This window comes from Dasypus novemcinctus, chromosome 11 (genome assembly GCF_030445035.2).
Source record: "Dasypus novemcinctus isolate mDasNov1 chromosome 11, mDasNov1.1.hap2, whole genome shotgun sequence".
Lineage (NCBI taxonomy): Eukaryota > Metazoa > Chordata > Mammalia > Cingulata > Dasypodidae > Dasypus > Dasypus novemcinctus.
The window spans coordinates 35,756,207-35,773,673 of NC_080683.1; the positions used below are offsets into that span (position 1 = coordinate 35,756,207).

A 17,467-nucleotide genomic window follows, 5' to 3' on the forward strand; every position below is an offset into this window, starting at 1 on the left:
CCCCAGGAGGAATTCCACTCTGTCCTACATACCAGCATAGGGTCACATACCCATTCCCACAAGAATCTCTGAGAGTGCAATGGGATTATGATAACTGACTGAGACAAACCATCTGTGTGGCATGGGTATTGGAGTCAAACAACAGGATCACTATACATACTTAAATGGTGGCTAGATCACCTTTGTATGGTCCCTGTTTGTGGTATGGATATTCAAGTGCTACTTGTAATTATGCAATGTCTGCTTTCCTTTCCTACATAGTGGGAAAGAATTAATTTGCCACAAATTATCCTTTCATTGAAAAAAAGAACAGTGTTAGTACAAAGAGAGTCAAAATATTGATGAAAACAGGTTTATTTTTCAAAGTTTTTGTTTTCTAATTTCAAAGTTTTTGTTTTCCAATTTCAAAGAGTCCTTTTGTGAAAAATCAGTTCTGTTGCCAAAGAATAAGCAATAAGCCTATACAAGTATTGTAGCATTAACCTGTGTTCTATGTCATTCATTTTCTGAACCATTCAGTGAATCCACGTTGAGTAGATATTTTTGTGTCAGGCTTTCTAAGAAATGAAGAGCCTGAGGGAATCCCGTTGATTTGCCAACTGTGTCACAGTCCGTTTAAGGCAGAATGGCACATGCTTGTTACAAAGAGAATGACAAATGATATGTACTGAAGGGATAGCACCAACACAGATGAATGAAGGAAATGGTGGAAATTTACAACATGAGATGGAAACCAAAATAAAATTGAAGGTTATTAATGACAATGAACTATATTATATGTGTATATAGTACTTTGAGTTAGGTAAAAGTGGATGTCTGTAAGACTAACATTACTTTTTAGAATAATTTCTGAAATTTTACACCTGTTCCATATTTCCAAGAGTTGTAAATAGAAAAAGTAAACATTTATTTTATAATATTTGTAATATAATAATTACAGTATTAATATTATATATATATAACAGACTTCCAGGAAGATGGTAGATTAGAGAGACACAGGAATCTCTCTTCTCCCAGAAAAACAACTAAAGGACAGGCAGAAATGACCTGGGAAAAAATGTTCTAGGGTTTAGGACACCAAGGAAAGGCTGGACACTATCCAGAAGAGAGAGGGGCACAGGAAAATAATCTCAGTGGTAAGACTCTGAGTAGAAGCTAGAGCTGCAGCTGCTAGCACCCTTCCCCCACTCTAGGAGCAGACAATTTTGAATTCTCCAGCCTTGGGCTGGTGATTATGGATAGAGGGGTTCACAGGGATCCACTTAACCTGGGGAATGGGAGAAAGGGGGACTGATTCAGGTTTTGGCCTGCAAATTTGGTCTGCTGTGTCCCATGAACCCTTCCAGACTGGGAGGGGCTGTGCTATTGTTTGTCCTAGGAGACTAGTCCTACAAGGGACTAGAGAGATCCAACCCTCTCAGTCACTTTCCCTAATGACCAGGACTGGTAGTTGAGGATGTAGAAGGGGGTGAAATTATTTCTTACCTGCAAAGAAGCCTCTGAGAAAGTCTGAATTGCAAGGCTCTGAATAGTCTCAAGGCAGGGTCTTTTGTCACATTGATCCAGGCAGTGTTGCAGTAAAGACACTCTGGCCAGTCTTTGAACTGAGAAGGTGACCAAAGAGTGCCATCTGTTAGCAGACCCAGAAAGTGTGTGAAAGGAACCTAAAAGTAAATGAGAGACTTTTTCCAACCTTTACAGGCTCCCTTCCCAAGGCCCTTAGAAGTGGGTCTGCAACTCATTACTGGGTCCATGACCCAGATTTGAGCAACTAATAAGGACAATCCTAAGGATCTTGAACAGGTTGAACCAAGAATCAAAGAATGACAGTAACACACAGCCTCCCATCACTAAATCCCTATAAAAGAGAGATAAATTGAGTATTAGAGTAAACTCACCATCATAATCAGAAAAACTTGCAAGCCATACTAAGAAAATAGAAGAAATGTCCCAAGCAAAAGATTACAGCAAAACCCCAGAGGAGACACAAGATTTAAGACACCTAATCAATGAGATCCATACAAATTTCCAAAATCAAATTAATGAGTTGAGAGACAATATGGCTAAAGAGTAGTGCAACAACATATGTGTTATGGAAGTTCCAGAAGGAGAAGAAAAGAGAAAGGGAGCCAGAATATTTGAGGAAATAATTGCTAAAATTTCCCAACTCTCATGAAAGAAATGAATTTACATGTCCAAGAAGCACAGTATACTGCAATTAGTATAAATATGAATAGACATACTCAAAGACACACACTACTCATAATGTCAAACATCAAAGGTAAAAAGAAAATTCTGAAAGGAGCAGAGGAAAAGCACACCATCACATAACAGGGGATACTCAGTAAGACTAAGTGTGAATTTCTCATCAGAAACAATGGCGATGAGAAGACAGTGAAAGGATATAATTAGGATAATGAAAGAGTAAAACTGACAGCTGAAAAGTCTTTATCTGACAAAATTCCCCTTCAAATATGAAGGAGAGTTTAAAATATTCACAAACAGAAGCTAAGAAAGTTCATAAAAAAGAATCCACCTTTGTAGGAAATATTAAAGAGATACTTAAAGATCCAAAGAAAAAGAAGGAGAGAGAAACTTGGAGGAGAGTTTAGAAGGCAAGAATAGGAGAAAGAATAACCAAAAGAGTAAAAAGACAAATGAAAATATGGTATCACATATTAAATCCAAAGAATAAAATGGTGGAGGTAAATAATTCATTTACAATAATGTCATTGAATATGAATGGATTAAAGCCCCCAGTCCAAAGATACAGGCTGACAGAATAGCTAAAAAAAACCATGAGCCATCCATAAGCTTCCTACAGAAGACTCACCTTAGACCCAGGAACAAAAGCTGGATGAAAGTGAAAATTTGGAAAAAGAACTCCATGCTAACAGTGACCAAAATACATCAGGGGTAGCTATACTAATATCAGAAAAAAACAGACTTTAAATGCAAAAAAGTTATGAGAGATACAGAAGGCAATTATATATTCATAAAAGGGACAATCCACCATGAAAAAATAACAGTCATAAATTTCTATGAACCTAACCAGGGTGCCCCAAAATATATGAGGCAAACTCTGGACAAATGAAGGGAGAAATAAACATCTCTACAACAATAGATGGAGACTTCAACACACTACCCACATAACTATAACAACTAGACAGAAGATCTACAAGGAAACAGAGAAACTGAACAATATCATAAACAAACTAGACCCAACAGACATATTCAGAACATTGCATCCCAAATCAGTGGATTATGCATTCTTCTCAAGGGCCCATCGATCTTTCTCCAGGATAGACCACATGTTGGGTTACAAGGCAGATTTCAATAAATACAAAAATATTGAAATTATACAAAGCACCTTCTCAGATCATAATGGAATGAAACTGGAAATAAGTAATAGCAAATATGTGGAGGCTAAACAACATACTACTAAACAATCAATGGGTCAAAGAAGAAATTATAAGTAAAATGAGTAAAAAGATAGAGATGAGTGAAAATGAGAAGATCACATATCAAAAATTCTGTGACAGAGCAAAGGTAGTGCTAAGTGGGAAATTTATAGCCATAAACACCTATATTTAAAAAGAAAAAGAAGCTAAAATCAAAGATCTAACTGAACACCTGGAGAAACTAGAAAAAGTAGAGCAAAACAATCCCAGAGCAAGCAGAAGGAAAGAAATAATAAAGATTAGAGAAGAAATAAATGAAATTCAGAAAAAAAATAGAGAAAATCAACAAAACCAAAAGCTGGTTCTTTGAGAAAATCAATAAAATTGACAAACCCTTAGCTCAACTAACAAAGAAAAAGAGAAGATGTAAGTAAATAAAACCAAAAATAAAAGGGGAAAAGTTATGACTGACCCCACAGAAATAAAAATGATCATAAGAGGATATTATGAGAAGCTATATGACAACAAACTAAACATCCTAGATGAAAAGGACATATTCCTAACACACAAACTACAATGACTCTATAAGATATACAAAACTCAACAAACCAATCACATTTAAAGAGATTAAAACAGCCATCAAAATTCTCCCAACAAAGAAAAGTCCAGGACCAGATCGCTTCACAGGTGAATTCTACCAAGCATTTTGAGAATAGTTTACAACAATCCTGTTCAAACTCTTCCAAAAAATTGAAGAGGAGGGGGCGTTTCCAAACACATTTTATGAAGTCAACATCATCCTAATAGCAAAGCCAGGTGAAGATACTGCAAGAAAAGAAAATCACAAACCAGTATCTCTAATGAACATGATGCAAAAATTCTCAACAAAATACTTCCAAATAGAATCCAACAGCATATCAAAAGAATTATATTCCATAATCAAGTGGAATATTTATTCCTGGTATACAAGGGTGGTTCAAAATAAGAAAATCAATTAAAGTAATATACTGTGCGGCAGTTTGGTATTATTTATGAATTTCATAAATAGATATAAGATTGTGTTTGTAAACTGGTCTGTTCCTCTGAGCATATTATATTGTATTAAGTTCAGAGGTTTCACTTTTACTTGATTAAATTATGGTTATGGCTTTGATTCGGTCATGTCAGTAGGGCACGGCAGAGGAAGAAAGATAGCTATAGAGACTGCAGAGGCCCTGGGAAGAGAGAAGAGCCTGATTGCCTACAGATGCAGCTGAGCCTGGGAAGAAATGAGCTCTGCGGAGAAAGACCAGCCCTCCAGCCTACAGTTGAGATTGGAAAAAGCTGGAACCATGAAGTCATAGGAGGGAGAGGAAGGCTGACTACTACGAGATTGGCAGCCTTCATGCTCCAACAATAGCCAATGACTTTGGGTGAGAAAGTACTTCTTGTGGTACCTTAGGTTGGACTCTTTAGGACCCTGTGACTATAAGTTTCTACCCAAATAAATATCCTTTATAAAAGCCAACAGAGTTCTTATACCCCTTTGACTGACTAATACACACCACATTAACAAACTGAAGGGAAAAAAGAAAGTATTTGACAAAATTCAGCATCCTTTCTTGATAAAAACACCTCAATAGATAGGAACAGAAGGAAAATCCTTCAGTATGATGAAAAGCATATATGAAAAACCCATAGCCAACATCTCTCAATGGGGAAAGACTGAAAGTTTTCACTCTAAAATTGGGAGCAAGACATGTATGCCCATTGTCACCATTGTTACTCAACATTGTGCTAGAAGTTCTAACTAGAAGAATCAGACAAGAAAAAGAAATAAAAGGCATCCAGTTAGGAAATGAGGAAGTAAAACTCTGTTCATGGATGACATGATCATATGTTTAGAAAAGTCTGAAATGTCTATGGCAAAGCTACTTGAGCTAATAAATGAGTTCAGCAAAGTGGCAGGAAACAAGATCTACACTAAAAAATCTGTAATGTTCTGTACACTAGTACTGAACAATCTGAGGAGGAAATCAGAAAAAAAAATCCATTTATAATAGCAACAAGAAGACTCAAATACCTAGGAATCAATTTAATCAAGGATGTACAGGACTTATATTCAGAAAACCACAAAACAATGCTAAAAGAAATCAAAGAAGACCTTAATAAATTGAAAGATATTCTGTGTTCATATATTGGAAGATTAATATCATGAAAATATCGATTCTACACACACTGATTTATAAATTCAATGCAATACCAATCAAAATTCCAACAGTTACTTTTAAGAAATAAAAAAGCAAATACCAAATTTATTTGGAAGGGAAAGTGCACCAGAATAGCCAAAAGCATTCTAAAAAAGAAGAGTAATGTGGGAGGACTTTCCCTGCATGACCTTGAAACATATGCAAAGCTACAGTAGTCAAAACATCATGGTATTGGCATAAAGATAGACATACTGATCAGTGGAATAGAATTGAGAGTCCAGGAATAAACACTCGCCACTATGACCAACTGTTTTGCTGTTGTTGTTGTTTTGAAGTACTGGGGCCAGAGATTGAATCCAGGATCTTGTATGTGGGAAGCCAGCACTCAACCACTGAGCCCCATTTGCTCCCCTGAGTTGTTTTTTCATTTGTTTGCTTGTTGTTTACTTGTTTGTTTATTTTGTTTTTCGGAGGCACTGGGGATTAAACCTGGGACCTCCCATTTAGAAAGAAGGCAAACAACCACTTGAGCCACATCCACTCCCCTGTTTTTTTCACAAACCTACTAAGTCCACATTACAGGGACAAAACAGTCTCTTCAACAAACACATTTCTAGAAGAACTAGATATCTATACCAAAAGAATGAAAGAGGACCCCTATCTCACTTCCTATATAAGAATCAACACAAAACAGATTAAAGACTTAAATATAAAATCCAGGACCATAAAATCACTAGAAGAAAATGTAGGGAAACATCTTAAGGACTTGTGGTCGGTGGTGGCTTTTTGGACTTTACACCCAAAGCACAAGCAACAAAAGAAAAAAGTAGATAAATGGGACCTCCTTAAAACTGAACACTTTTACACTTCAAAGGACTTTGTCAAATGGGTGAAAAGGCAATCAACTCAATGGGAGAAAATATTTGGAAATCACATATCTGATAAAGATTTAATATCCATGGTATGTAAAGAGATGCTACAGCTCAACAATAAAAAGACAAATGACCCAATTAACAAATGGGCAAAAGACTTAAATAGATATTTGTCCAGAGAAGAAATACAAATGGCAAAAAAAATGACAAAATATTCAGCATCACTAGTGAATATGGAAATGCAAATTGAAGCTACCATTTCATGTCACATTTATTAGAATGATCACTATGAAAAAAGGTAGAAAACTACAAGTGTTGGAGAAGATATGGAGAGATATGAACACTTATTCACTGTTGCAGGAAATGTAGAAACATATCACCACTATTTGGCAGTTCCTAAAGAAGTTGAATATAGATTTGCCACGTGATCCAGCAATATCACTACTAGGTATATACTCAGAAGAACTGAGATTAGTGAAATGAACAGTCATCTGCACACCAGTGTTCATAGCAGCATTATTCACAATTGCCAAAAGACGAAAACCATCCATATGTCCATCAACCAATAAATGGATAAACTGTGGTATACACACATGATGGAATATTATGCAGTGGTAAAAAGAAATGAAGCCATGAAGCATGTGACAACATGGATGGACCTGGAAGACATTATATTGAGTAAAGCAAGCCAGATAGAAAAGGACAAATATGTATGATTACACTATTATGAACTACATGTATTTTTTAATCTCATGGAGTTAAAACTTGGATATGGGTCACCAGAAATTAAAGTAAGGTTAGATAATGGAAAGCTGAGGATTATAATAACTTGTACAGAATTCATAAAATATATGTGTGTTAACCTTTGGAAATAATTAAGAAAGGTGAAAGCCCAACATATTTGTAACTAGCAGTGCTATGTCAGTGGTTGAAAGGGAAAGTTTAAGGTCACGTATATTACCTGGAGGAAAGCTAAAAAATGTAACACAGGACAGTATAGTATAGTAAACCCTCATGGCAAATATGAATATGGTGATATTGCATATATAAGACTGTTTTTCTTTGAATGTGAACAAATGTATGTTAATGTTATGATGTTAATATCAGGCAAAAAAACACACATTATGCTAAGTGAAAGAAACCAGACACAAGTGCTATATATTGTATGATTCAATTTATAAAAAATGTAAATATAAATCAATTTATAAAGATGGGATTAGATTAGTTGTTATGTAGGGCTGGAGAAAGATAGAGGAATTGAGAGATGACTTCTAAGGGGTGTGGAGATTTTCATTTTGGAGTAATGAAATTGTTCTAAAATTTTTTGTGGTGATGAATTCATAACACTGTGATTATACTAAACTCATTGATTGTATCCTCTGGATGGATTGCATCATATGTGAATGTATTGCAATAAAACTGCTTTAAAAAGTAAGAAATCTAGAGAATAATCTAGGGACTGAATGACATAGTGAACCCAGAAGTGGATGATCTTTGCTGTTAATACTACAAATACAAGAATGTTCTTCTATGAACTAGAATAAATGTACATCACTATTACAAGGTGGTAAGAATATGGTGACGCATGGGAAAAATATAATTAATGTAATTTACAGACTATAGTTAACTACAATATTGTAATATTCTTGCATCAATGTCAACGACGGAAAAAATATACAAATGCATACTATAGTTCATAGTTAGTAATAGTCTGATGATGTTCTTTCATAACCCATTATAAATATTCCAGAACAATGTATGGAGTTAGTGGAGGGGTATTGCATGCAAATTCTGCACATTATGCATGATTGCTTTGTTTTTCGTTTTCTGTTTTTTTTTTTTTTCAATTTTATTTATTTCTCTCCCCTTCTTCCCCCCTCCCCCCTCCCCAGTTGTCTGTTCTCTGTGTCCATTTGCTGCGTATTCTTTTTTGGCCACTTCTGTTGTTGTCAGCGGCACGGGAGTCTGTGTCTCTTTTAGTTGCGTCATCTTGCTGCGTCAGTTCTCCGTGTGTGCGGCACCATTCCTGGGCAGGCTGCACTGTCTTTCCCGCTGGGCGGCTCTCATTATGGGGTGCACTCCCTGCGCGGCAGGGCACTCCTTGCGTACATCAGCACTGCGCATGGGCCAGCTCCACACGGGTCAAGGAGGCCCGGGGTTTGAGCCACGGACCTCCCATGTGGTAGAAAGATGCCCTAACCACTGAGACAAGTTCGCTGCCTGCATGATTGCTTTATAAGTTCACAACTTCTCTAATAAAAATATATTTTTTAAACATTATATAACAAATGAGGTGAATAAAGAGAGTGGTGAGTAGGACAATTTTTCTATTATTACATTTTTTTAAAATGTTGCCAGAGTTTCTGTTTTCTAGCCATAAGAAGTGGACATATTACCTGGTATATAAACACATACCAACATATCACAAAGGCAAAAGTTGATGAAGTTGTTACAGGTTAATTTATGCTAGTGTGATTAAGGTTTAATTAGAATATTAATGAACACTGATGAGGTACAGATCTTTCCAGGTGGAATTGTGCTCACAGGCATTCAGGATGTAGCCATCAATGTTCTGTTCACATCTCAGTCCAGCATAGCCCAGGCTGCATAAACAATAGAAGCCATCAACCACAAAAAACGACAGGAAAGAGAAAACCCTTAACTTGTCTTTTAACTATAGTACACGTAATGCTAATTACTCTAAAGGCTATTACATTCATCTAAGTGCATCTCACTTTTTAACCAAAGCAAGTGTGAATTCTTATATTTAATACTCTATTACACAGTTCTCTACAATATTTTCTGAATAACTATTTTGTTCAGGTCTATTTAACTTACAACCTTCAATTATTTGAAATGAGAGCAATCCTGATGTACATTTAGTTACAGTTTGCAAAGCAGCAATGAAAATATCCAATCTTCTTTCCATTTTTGTCAGTAAACAATACCTGCAATAAATCAGTCACTTTTGCCTTCAGTTAAATTTTCAGACCTTTTTAGGCTTAATAAAAAAAAGTTAACTGGTCATTAAAGTTCTGTGTGTGATAAGTTACATTAGAGAGTAAAATGATCTGAAAATTGATAGTGAACTACTTAAGCCTTAGTTTAAAAAGAGCTTTCATAGTTTATTATAATCTTTTAAAAATAATATCCTCTATTTTATCATTAATGATGAAAAAGAAGTGTCTTTGAAGCATCTCAATAAATGGAGACAACAAGAATTGCAGTTGGAGCAGGAACAGATTTATGGCTGCTCCTTATCTGTCCCTGAGTTCTTTGTTATGTCCAAGATTTACCATCTCATCTACACTGCTGCTCTGCCTCTGTGCATGTACCTGCTATCATTCTCATTAAATTTTCAGGTCCTGTGTGGCAATAGCATTTTCAACGCACTGTCAGATATTTAGCTAGCTTCCAGATTTCTGGCCTGATTCAGTGCAATGCTAAAACTGAGACCTCTGAGGAAAACAAAGCAAACCACAGCCATCCAGTAGAGACATGGAGGCACACAAAGATCAGCAGGCTTTAGACAGGATCTTATTTCAGTTTTACCTTACTTTTTTCATCTAGAGTCCTAGTTTTTAAACCTCTATTCTTGAATGCAAATGATTAATAAATATACAGGTATAGTTTTTTCTTAAATAAAATAATGAGATAAAAATGTGTCAATTAGTAGCATGTATGCTAACAAAGTAAAACCAAGTGTCAAAAAATATGTCATTAAGGCACTTTGGAGGTTATGGTCAATCACATTTATATTTTAAAAAACATATTATGATTATAATTCCAGTTGGATACTGATGTAAATGTCAAGTAACAAATATCTAGAGTGAAATTAACTCTCATTATAGATGTAGACATTCTCTATATAAATAAATGATAAATTATTTTTAAAGACACACCACAAATGATAACTTTAAATTAACAAAGGTTGTAAAAGACATGGACTGGTGCTAAAAAAATAAAATAAAACATGTTTTTATTCTCAAGAAATGTACTTTCAGAATGTTAACTATTCTAGGTTAAGGGGCTAAAAAATGAACTATGAGTCAGAGGAAAACTTGAGAAATTATGTTGTATATCACAGGGAAAAGGCTACAAACTTTGGCTCAAATACTTAAAAGAAATAGAGAAATAAAATGGTGTTTCCCCATCTTTAACTTGTTAACAATAGGGCTATATAGTAACTAATCACCATTTTATCGGGAAATTTATTTTAAGCATATTGTCTTATTGTTTTACCAAAAAAAAAATTATCATTGTAGTTTTTCTGTTCATAAATATCCTCTATTGCTTGCCATTTTGAAGTGAAATTTCATGTATATCTTCTATGACTGGAAGTAGTATTCATTTTATACTTAGACATGCACCAAACAACATACTTTAGTTGCACTTAATCAGAGTTTGGTGTGTAATAAAATCTTTGTGGTGATATATAGGGCTGAGTATATAGTAATGTATCATCAAAGTGGTGAACAGTTACACAATGTTCTTTGAGATTTTACAGAGTCACATACATATTTTAAAGATTGCTTATTGTATATATTTCTGTAATAAATACTCTTAAGTTGTATTCAGGAAGTTAAGCTTCCCAAATTATTTTTTAGAGAAAGTATTAAAATACCAAATCCTTAGATTTATGTCATCCATTTACATGTATGGCCTAATTTTTACTAGATACTTTGGTTCTCTAGTAACTGTATTTCCTTGAAGGGTATAAAACATATTATGGGTAATTCTGCTTCTACATATGTTAATATGTCAGATGTTCAAAATTTACATTTGCTATAATATATCTCAGTCTCCAAAAATTTAACAGGCAGCAAGTATATTGCATTATAAATAGAATATTTGTAAATTTTATTTTTTTAATCTTCTAAGGATTTTACACTAAAATATTTATAGAGACTTTATAAAATATGTATCATAACATACATGCCAGAATAGATCAGAAGTATTAAAATTTCCTGTATATAAACGTAATTGTAGGTACTGCCCAAACACTGAAAAAACAAAATCTCTAGCCTCTCTCTCAGGCATGTGTTCTGCCCTCCTTATTTTACAGTGAGCACAGGGAACTAAAGAGTGATGCCCAGTGTTACCAAGCAGCTTTGGATTTGAACATAGCTATAGCATGTTACTTATTTCAAGGCAATATGAGAATTTCATAAATTAAAAAAAAATTCTTTAAAATGCCAAAATCCAGGAAAAAAATCAAAATAATAATATGATGGTTAATTTTATATGTCCATTTGGCTAGATTATAGGACACATTTATTTAAACACTAATCTGTTTTTGTTAAAGTATTTTGTAGATGTGGTTCAAATCTATAATCAGTTGACTTTAAATAAAAGAAATTACCCTCAATAGTGAGGGTGGGCTTAATCCAATCAGTTAAACACCTTGAGAGTAAATCCTGCCTCAAGATTTTAGCATAAAATTCATGCCTGAATTTCCAGCTTCCAGCCTGCCTTATGTATTTTGGACTTGGCAGCACCCACAATCATGTGAGCCAATACCTTAAAATAAATCTCTTTATATGTGTGTGTGTACATGTATATAAAAAATCAGATATACATGCACATATACATATGTCATATATATATAGGAATCATATAAATATTTTACATAATATTTATGCATATTGGTTCTGTTTCTCCAGAGAACCTTGATTGATAGGGATGGTAATAGTGGTTTAAAACAGGAATAGCAAAGAGGTGGCCTACATCCCAAATATTTGTTTTATTTAGCCTGCACAGTGTTAGAAAAATTCATTTGAATATTTTCAATTAGTTCACATATCCTCTTCTGTTTGCTAGAGACCCCATTATTCTCTGTTGTTTTACACATAAGTTGCTTCACTCACTTAAAAAATCTGTTCGGATCCTAAAGGACATGCATTTGCAAACATTAGTTTTAAGTAAAAACTTCTTAATTTTAATTAAATGACATCGTTTTTAAATGAAATTATTAAAATGGCATTCTATTGAAATGTTTTTCCAGGCAGAGTATTATTTTAACTATTTACTCAATTACAGGAGTATCATGCGAAACTATATATTGAAAGAGGCAAGATACGGCAAAATTTTAACACCCTTTCAGCATTTTCCCCCCTCTTCATGCCTCTTAGTTACTTCCAGTTACTAGGGTCCAATATTCCATGTTCTAATATTTAATTTCTCTTCTTTTCCCTCTTTTCCTCTTCCCTTCTTTCTTTCCTCTTTTATTCCAGCCTCTTTCTAATCTTTTACCTCTATAAATTCGCTTTCCTTTAGGGCCACACAATTCTGTAGGAAGAAACGTGTGTGTGTGTGTGTGTGTGTGTGTAATCTTATAGGTGTATACACTAATAATTGGGGGTGAATCTCTTTTAATACCTATTAAATTATTCCAAATACACTGCCTAGGAAACAACACATTTTTCCCAAATGTATATTTTTTGTGAAACATAACAACAATTAACCATCAAAACAAAAGCAATTAAATTAGTAGCCTTTCTAAGAATGAGCTCAGGGCACTTATATTACCAACTGGAGTGTGATCTAATTCAAGTATATTAATCAACCTGTTACGAGCACCAATCCAAATAGCAAATATTTTAGTCATTTAAAAAGAAAAATAGAACAAAACAGTGCTTAAAATATTACTGCATATATACTGCATAACTGTTAAAATGTAATTTTTGTACATTTGACATTTCAAACAACTTCACTTTTTATTTTTAAAAAAGCTTGAGATTACAAAAATGATACACCAAAAATATAGGGGGATTCCTATATGCTCCCTCTTTTCCCTCCCTCAATTTTCCCCATCAACTTCTTTCTTAGTGTGGTACATTTATTACAATTGATGAACATATAATGAAGCATTGCTACTAACTGTGGTCAATAGCTTATATTATACTTTACACTTTGCACTGTTATTTTTATAGATTTCGACAAAATATATAATGGCCTGTATCCATCTTTGCAATGTCATTCAGAACAATTCCAATGTCCCTAAAATGTCCCATCAAACACTTTTTAATAGATAGGCTAAAATAATGAGTTATTTTAAATATTCCTGTAAGCAGTGCTTTTCCATAACTATAAATGGGTATTTAAAAATTACACCATATTAAAAAAAATAGAAAAGATGACATCAGAACAGATGTCACATTCCATTGAATTCTTTCATGTTTTACACATGCCTTCAAAAATATAGATGAACATTTCAGAAGTAGAAGTGTTTTTGTGAAAACATTATTGGCACTGCCTGTTTTATTCAAGGCCAGGTAAATGTCAGTAATAATGGTTACATTCTCAGTTGTTCTGTTAGTACATCAGATGCTACAGCTGGTCTGCCCTACCCTAATTTAGTGGCTGAATGAACTCACTGTCATAGCAATATCCATGCAGGCAAAGGCTAGAGCTGCACTCACTGACATTGATCTTACAGCACAGACCTGCAAAGCCTTTCTCATACTGGCACCAGAACTCAAGGGGAAAGATTTCCAGATCCCTTTCCTCTCTACATGCAGCTTCATTCTCACAAGGATTGCTAGCCTCACAGGGCCCAAATTCACAGGTAGAATCTGGAAAGGAAAGAATTAGAGTGTTAGTGCTTATGTAATAAGCCAATCCTTGCAACTGCTGCCATTTACCTGGCAGACTTTTGCATAAGTGCATTCAATTTACTCTCCAAGCACAGCATAATTCTCTTCCATATTATAATTGCAACACTCTGTTACCATTTAAGAAAAAAAGGAGTTATTTATGATATCTATGCTTCATCTAGCATAGTACCAGCAGGCAGCAATGTTGTGACAACATTTTTTAAAATACCACTTTGTCTCTTCCCACTTCCCACCTCTTGTTCAACAACATTCTCTGAAGACATTGCAATTAAGAAGCGACATTATTAATGATTTGATATTCCCTGTGTTTTCTTCCTGGTACCCTGGAGGATGCTATCACTAAAAGCCTTGCGTGATGAATTTATCTCTATTCTTAAAAATTTAAACAATGAAAAAGAATATTTTAATAACCCCAAATCTTAATATTAAAACCTAAGTCCTGAAATTAAGTTTTATGTTTTACTCAGAAAATGTAACTAGATAAAGTGGTTGCCATGTGATGGAATCTGTACACAGATAAGAAATCTGATGGCTTGACCTAAGGGTATAGAGCCCTCAAAAGAAGAGAAGCCAAACAGCACCTAGTTGTTCATCAAAGCAAAATCATTATTTAGATGTCAGCTTTCCAGGCACAGTAAAAGAAAACTTAATATTACTCAGGAAGTATTTAAATAAAGGCATTAATTCTCTAAAGTGTGTAGCCTATGTGTACAGGCAGGCATTGGTTCCTAAACTGTCTGGCTGTATATCTTACAGAAGAACAAGTCCAGTAACCATTAAGTATTTCAACTGCAGTAATTTGCCAACTAAAACAAGGGTTGAAAAGAAGAATCAAGATAAGGGACGTAGTTTTCAAAATTGAGAAGTACAGTGGCAGTTTGAGAAATTTTAAAACCTCAGGATCTCTACTCTTCTCCATACTCAGATCATAAGAAAAGTAGTTAGGGGATCCACAGCGAAGTTGCTGAAGTTGGCTACAATGTATATAGTGAAGAACCAAAAAATTATGTATTAATAGTGTCCATAAAATAATAGCAATTAAAACTACTGAAGGGGAAAAAACTGTACCAAGTTGAATAGATATGGAGAACTTCAGTTTCTGAGCAGAATTTTAAAAATACTAAAAACCGTTTCCCAAAGACATAGAAATAAAATTTTTCTTCAATTAAAAATATCTACTGCCTGCGGCGGGTGGGGCCGTGGTGGCGCTGGAGTCGGCGGCTGCCTCAGGCCACCGATGAGCTGCCAGCAGCTGCCCAGCGGGCATCAGACCTGTGACCCGCAGTCCTAGCTTCATCTCCCACGCTGAGGCGGCCGGTGCTAGGCGACCGGCAACCTGGTTGTGGCCGAGGAAGTAGCTCAACCTCCGCAGGATTTTCAGTTTTTAAGAACAAATGCACCTAATAGTTCATGGAAGAAAAACACAAATCAAGACATTTTTGGCTTCGAAGCCACCAAAACATGGAACAAAATTCACAAGAAGTACACTGCAGCCAACATCAAGTATACTGCAGCCCAATAACAAACCTGTTTGTTTAGAATTTCCAAGAATAGCAATGTCCAAAGTGACAGCGGAAGAAAAAAAGGAATATAAGAGAAAAAAGAAATAAAACAAACCAAAGTGACATAAAAAATAATGGCTCGGATTGCCCATCATCCTGTTAATTTAATTAGAAAAAGGCAAATAAATATCACCTTGGTTAACAGAGTACTGGAGAGCATAACAATACTCCAAGTACACATATTAAATTAATTGATACCAAAAAATATGCTCCTACTCAAGGAATGTTTGATAAAAATGAGATACAAGGAGGTCTGAAAAATGTTTATTCCCACAAAAGTTATCAAAGCCACCCACCATGTTTGTGCCGTCTACAGAGGAATTAGATCAAAAGTCTTTATCAGCACCATCTCATTTGGATAAATTCACTAAAGATGCATTATTAGGAAGGTTTTCATATTTTTCAGTCAGTGCTCCAAAATCGCAGTTAAATGGAATTTATGGAAACTGATAGGCTGGTAGCATGCAAAGGCCTGGAGCAAATTCCTATATTTTTTTAGAAGCAATTCTGGAGAAAGTTTAGCACAATCCCAAGACAATACTAAATCTATTACTTGTGAAAAAAACGGTAAGGTCACAAAGTTTTTCATATTCCATTCAGAATTCATTCCTTTCACTTTCATCTATAATGGATTATATTCCATCAATAGAGCCATATATCTTACAAAACCTTACCAGAACCAACAGCCACCTGCTAGAGTGCCTCTAAAGTCAGGGGTGTTAACAAGAAATTCCCGACACTCAGAAGTACTCAGTGGAAATGAACGTTTTAGTTATGCCTTATGCTACTGGTGGAAAGAATCTGGCTTTACCAAAAGGCCTAAGTGTAACTTCCATTGGGTTATAGGATGATTCATCTCTCTTTGTTGATATCCAGTAGATCCTCATTTGCTGGGAATATCACAGCTGATGGTAATAATTCACCTGCTGACTAGTCTAGAAGATGGTACAATTTTGGCTAGCAATAGAGCTACTGATAAGGATCAAGAACTAATTGAAACTAATTGAAATAGTTAAAGGACAGAAAACAACCAGTACTTGAAGTTTAATCTAAAATCAGATACCTGAGTGATGATGTAGATGACATTTCCTTGTCTTCTTTGTCATCTTCTGATGAGAATGATTTAAGTGAAGACTTTAGTGATGTTATAGAAGACTCAAAAGAACTTGTCTAACTCCAGAGGAAATTTCTTTTAAAGAAGAAACACAAGAAAATATACCACTAAAGGATATGTTTGATTTTCCGAAGGAAAATGAAAAATCCTTCAGTAAAGCTGATTAATGGATAGATATAAATGTGTCTGACAAGTGTGAATGTACAAAGCTTACTACTGAGAATAAAACTGATTTATTCAGATACAGAACTGTTTCTTAATTTGAACTTTCTCCATCTGATAGCTCTGATAGAGCATACATGTGGAATGAAGAGGGCTTGGAACCCATTGGAAATGTCCATCTGGTTGGGAGCTATGAGTCCTCTGAAATGAACGGCGTAGTAGGTGTAGCAATTTGGCATTGTTTATGAATTCCAAAAATAAATATTGAGTTTTGTTTCTAAACTGGGTGTATTAGATCATATTAACTTCAATGGTTTCATTTTCACTTGATTAAATTATGATTAGGGATTTGATTAGGCCTCATCAGTAAGATGTTGAGTTCTCACCCCCTTGGTGCGTGAGAGAAAACAACAGGGCAGAGGAGAGAGTTGGATTTTTAATACTAGAGCAATGGGAAGTAAATACATAGAGAAACAGATACATTAGGAAAGAGAGAAGGCTCTATTAGACATGGCAGAGGCCCTAGGAAGAGAATGAACCTGATAGTCAAC

At 34.9% G+C, this 17,467-nt stretch overlaps 2 pseudogenes; one reads left to right on the top strand and one right to left on the bottom strand.

Annotated features, from left to right (window-relative positions):
• LOC101422529 (large ribosomal subunit protein bL19m-like) overlaps positions 1-15,375 on the bottom strand; it is a 95,590-nt pseudogene extending 80,215 nt beyond the window's left edge.
• A 97-nt stretch (positions 15,376-15,472) lies between these two features.
• On the top strand, positions 15,473-17,164 carry LOC101422081 (serine-rich coiled-coil domain-containing protein 2 pseudogene; annotated as a pseudogene).
• The last annotated feature ends 303 nt before the right edge of the window (positions 17,165-17,467 follow it).